Source organism: Camelus bactrianus, chromosome 13 (genome assembly GCF_048773025.1).
Source record: "Camelus bactrianus isolate YW-2024 breed Bactrian camel chromosome 13, ASM4877302v1, whole genome shotgun sequence".
In the NCBI taxonomy this organism is placed as follows: Eukaryota; Metazoa; Chordata; class Mammalia; order Artiodactyla; family Camelidae; genus Camelus; species Camelus bactrianus.
This window is the reverse complement of record NC_133551.1, coordinates 21188972-21194598: the sequence shown is the minus strand read 5'-3', so window position 1 is coordinate 21194598 and position 5627 is coordinate 21188972.

Below are 5627 nucleotides of genomic sequence, written 5' to 3'. Positions count from 1 at the left end.
AGCATGCGCTCTACCACTGAGCTATATTCTCTCTCCTTGTGCAATTATTAAAATGCCTAAACTAGTAGTGATGTGCTTAACAAAATAAATTTGGAGAAGGAAGATGGATATGCCTTTATTCTTTTTTTATGAGTAATGTTTTTGCTCACTTCTGAAGTATAAACTGAAACAAAGTACATAATAATATACAACTAGAAATTGGTCTATTTAAAATATGACCCACTAATGAAGGAAAGTGAAATGAGGTGGGAAGAATACTATTAGGCATCAGGTTTTACCAGTAATTAACATCTGTAACCTTGGGGAGGTGGTTTAACCTCTCTAGTTTTTCCTCATTGATAAAATAAAAGGTTTAGTAAGATGATCTCTAAGTCCTAGGAAACTTGAAAATTTTGTATTTCTAACAAGGAGAAATACGGAATGATGACTTCAAAATTTTATTTTATTTTCAAATTATTTATTTATTTTGCAGCAGGTCAAATTTTAAAAATTAGGATACAATGCTATCTATAGTGTATCTATAGAAAAAAGGCTGGAAAAATACAAACCAAAATGTTTAAGTGATAATCTTGAGATGGTGGAATTAAGGGTAAGTGTTGCTTTCATTTTATTTTTAAATTTAAAAAATTTTCTTCAAGGAACACATGCTACATTTATAGCCATAAAGTTGTTTTATAATGACCCCTGTATAAAGTTACATTGCATTAAGCAAGAAAGGGTACAAATGTCTTCAGAGGTTAACTTGCTTGTCCAAACTCACACAGCCAGTATTCATTCAACACATTTTGACTGGCACCTACTCAGATGTCAGGTGCTGTTCTGGGCATGGGGGAGGCAGCAGTGGACACAGACAGCTGGACTACATTTCCCAGCCTCCCTTGCAATGAGGCGTGGCAACGTGAATAAGTCTCATCCAGGAACGTGAGCAGCGTACTACCTTCTAGAGCACACAGAATCTAGCCTGTTTTTCTTCCCAAGTCAAGAATTAAAACATTGCTAGGACCCCAAAACACCCTGTGTGCTCTTTCCAATCTTAACCTCTTCCTTCCTTCCCTTACAGGTAATCAGTGACCTGATTTCACAGTAATCTTTGTCTGGCTTTTTGTATACTTTCCTCTGTTCTCCAAAGTAGTTATAATAGTGTTGTCAGACCTCTTACATACTGAATATAAAAACAACATCTCATTGTGCTCTTACTTTGCATTTCCTTGATTACCAGTAGTGAACAGTTTTTCGCATACTTACCGCTTGTTTGTGTTCTCTCCTTAGTGAAATGACTATTCCTGTCTTACATTGGCTTCTCTTTTCTTATTGTAGTTCTTTATATATTCTGGATATTAATGTGTTGTAAATATGTCCTTCAAGTTTGTGGCTTATTTCTATATATTCTCATGGCATATTTTGATGAATAGAAACTCTTCATTTTTAATGTAATCTGGTTTCACAATCTTTTCTTTTATGATTTGAACTTTTTGTGCCTTCAGAAATCTTTATCTACCCTGAAGTCCAAAAGATACTCTTTTATATATTCTATAAGTTTTGAAGGTTTTAAAAAATCTCACTTTAAAAATTTTAATCTATCTAGAAGTGCTTTTTCTGGATGGTGTGAGTCAGGGCTCCAGGTTCATTGTTCCCCTCTAGATAATCAGCTGTCTCAGTATCATGTATTCAACAGACCATCCTTGTCTTGGTTGATCAGCAATGCCACCTTGGGTATTTCATCTTTCAGATGAAAATACCAGAAGTCTAGTAGTGAACATTATGGTGGTTCTATCAGATTTTAGCTCCAGGTTCAGGCAACAGGGAACTTGAAAAGATGGAGGAAGGGAGGGGGAAGGGAGGGGTGGGGCAGAGGGAGCAGCAGGTAGGCAGGTTCAGAGTAGGGGCATCCAGTGGGCATTCATGCCTGGAGCCCCAGCCCAGCCTGTGCTGGAGCCCATGATTGCCTTTAAAAAAAAATAAAATATTTGAATTCATGGTTTCTAACAAAGGATTTTATTTTATACATATTGTTTTTATTTTAAAATTTTCAAGGTATCAAAATAAAATTTACTTATCACTTTATCAAAAAACCTTTGTTTAGTTATTAAACAAATATTTACTGAGCATACTGAGTGTATGTTACTGTTGTAGGTCCTAGGGATACAGTCCTACCACTAAAGACCTTATGTTCCCATCATGGAAGATAAGAAATAAAAACGTTAAAAAATACTGTATTTTTGGATGATCATTAACGTTCAGAAAAAAAAGATAATGTGATAGAGACTGACTAGTGGGGAAAGAGGAGTGCTACTTCTTAGGTAGAGCAGTCAAAGCATGCCTCTTTAGAAAGAGTGACATTTGCACTAAGATATCAATAATGCAAAGACAGCAGCTGTCCAAGACCTGGCAGGACAGCATGTAAGGAAAAAGGAAAAGCAATTATAAAAGTCCTGAGATGGGAACTTTTATTGAAAAGAAGAAAAATACATTTAAGATTTATTTTCAAATTCTGTTGATATTGTTTCCTAATACACACCAAAGAGGCAGAAGATAATATCAAAGGAAGAAAATGAAAGTAGAAAATGTCAAGTGTTGGCCTCTGATCCTGGCTTTCATGGGCTACAGAGCCTCAGTCAAATTTCTTTTCAGGCTGATTTTCTCCATTTGTAAATGGAGAACACTTACTACTTCCTATTAGAATATGGTACTATATAAAGAATGCTAGGTATGGACAGGATGATATTAAAAGAAACGTTTACTTAGACATTTTAAATTATGTTAAATTAAAAATTTATCTTTGGTTGAAGTTTTTCAAATGAAGATTTTAAAAGGCGTAAGTTTCTACAGGTCTCAGGCTGCTGATTTATACATAGTAGATAACATTCCTGTGTATTCTTGAAATTTGAAATTACCACTTGAAAATAAAAATAAAAGTACAGAAAAGATTTACAAATTAAAAATTTTAAAGAACATGAGTACGTTATGGTAAAAACAATTCATTTCATAGTCTTGGTTACAATCTTTCTACACCAAATTGGCCTTTTATTTTACTATTTCTCCCATTACATCTTTTCAAAAAATGTTTTCCTGCTGAACAGATTGCATAATAATAATTTTTAAAAATATATCGAACATAAATACAACTGTTGGTCAGCTACTAATAAACAGGAAGTAAACAACTAGAAACAAAGAACTTGATTTTTAAAAATTAACCTCAATAGCCTGCTTGAGGATGTGTGACTCCCATTAAGTGATTTAGAATACTGAAAATAACCCGACAGTTTGCTCCTATTCCTTCCGCTGCAGTTTCCTTGGACTCTGGAGACTTCAGATTAGGAGTCACTAGCCTTTGTCTTTGATTGTAATTTTGGTGACAGCTATTATGTTGTCGGCAAGAAGGTTCTTGTCTCTTCCTAGAAGGAATTCAGAAATGAGACACGGAGGTCAAGAAAGCAAAGTGAGGATTTATTAATACGCTCTCGAAGAAAGAGAAGGCAAAACAAGGTGGGTAGCTGCCCCGAGTTTCCTTGGAAAGCTCGTCCTATGTGTGTAAAAATGAATGGGCAGAATATTCACTGGCAGGGAAAGGTTTGGGGTCGTCTTTCCTGATCTTCATCCCAGCTCCACCTTCCTGGGTGGGGAGGAGAGATTTTTTTGTCCTTATTTATTCTTGACTGGGGAGGCAGATGAGGTCAAAATGAACAAAAGTTTACATTTGGATGGAAGTCATAATGAGCGGGGGATGGTGGAGATTCCTGTCTTGTCCCACCTTTCTTTGCCTCCAGGACACTTGTCAACCCAGAATGTATGATTTCTTACCAGTCTGAAAGATCCTGTTTTTCTTGGTCTGTCCAAGGACCCCCGTTGTTCACAAGATGTATGGTTTTCTGCCATTTGGCCCATGTCCCCCTTTCTCTGCTTATGTCTAGCCACCTGCCTGCTCTAACAGTTAGATGACAATGACATTAGATGAGGTCTGTCCTCCTGTAGATGAAACTGCCTTTAGTGATTGTATAATTAGTTTAATTCATTAGTATGTATTTTTTAATGAATTACTTAATTCATTAGTGTGTATTTTTTAAAAAATCATGGGCCAAAAGTTTATCTGTGTTGCTAACAACTTTGGAAGGTCCTTGCAAGTTTCCTAAAAAAAATTAAGTACTAATAGTGTTAGAGTAGAAAAAAATAATGTATGCTCTTCACAGTTATAACAAATCATAGCGCATGATGCATGGAGTTTAAGTTAGGTAGTAGTTTCATAATGCTTTGAAATTTTAACTATTTAACGGGAATAATATAGTTTTGAAATATTGGTACAAGGAACAAAGTTAGAAAGTCAGTTTCTACCTCTCTATTATTCTTCACTTCACTCCCATTTTTTTTCCTTGAAAGTGTTACTAGAGATAATAAAAATTAGAGACACTTAGAAACTTTAAAAGATGCATATATTAATAAGCAATTAAAGTGTATTTTCAAATATCAACCCACTTCTTAATAGTCTAAAAAAGTTAATAAACTACAAAAATTTCATAAATGAGTAAAACTATACTGTAATTCAATATAAATACAAATTCTTAAATATTAGGTTATTTTCTAGAACTATGTAGTGCACAGTAGTGTTTGGGTCTTTTTTTTTTTAATAAGGGGGAGGCAATTAGGTTTATTCATTTCTTTATGTTTGGAGGAGGTACTGGGGATTGAACCTAGGATCTCATGCATGCTAAGCATGTGCTCTACCACTTGAGCTATACCCTCCTCCCCACAGTAGTGTTTTGTTCTGCTATTTTGTTTATTCTTTGCCAGTAGGAATACATTTTGCACTATCATCTAATTGCTAACATTCATTTATGAACGTTTGTGTTTGAACCCTATGAAATTACAGATATTAAGCTTCTTTGATCTATAAAAATAGCACTAAGAAATTATCTAATTTTTTGACCTATGAAAACAATCTCATATACTTATATACACATAAAATGAAAGTTTCATAAAACATCAAAGACTCAGATATTTTCTATTTTGCTCTAGTTCATTTTTTTTCTGATCATATCCTACTGTGTTTCTGTCATGATTTACATTTGTGGAATAGCTCTACAATTTGAGAAACACTCCTAGGTATTCTTGCAAGGATATAAATGTAGTATAAATTGCCAAAATTTAAAACTTAACTGTTATTTGTTTAAATTCACTTTTAAGCTATTGATTAGAAGGTTTTGACTCATTATTTGATTACTGGAACAGCAATAGATAGATCTTTTTCTTGGTCATGAGACAAATTCTAATAAAAGGTCATTATTCCAATTAACTTATAGACGGAGTTCATTCCTCTCCCTCCCCCGAACTTAAGATAATTGTAGATAAAGAATGTAAATTTGTATTAAATTTACCATATTAAAGGCCCATAATTATGACAATAACATTTAGTTTTTCTGTTTATACATTATTTTAGCAAACCAATTAGTGACATTCAAAAATATTAAATTTACACACCAAAAACTTTGTTAAGATCTTACATAAAGAGATGGGTGTTTTAGTAAGAAACTTAGAAATGTCTTAAATTTCTTATTAGATTTATTTCATTTGAAATAATATTTCAAAACTAATACATTTGATTGAGCTTAATTCTGATGTGTTGTTCTACCTGA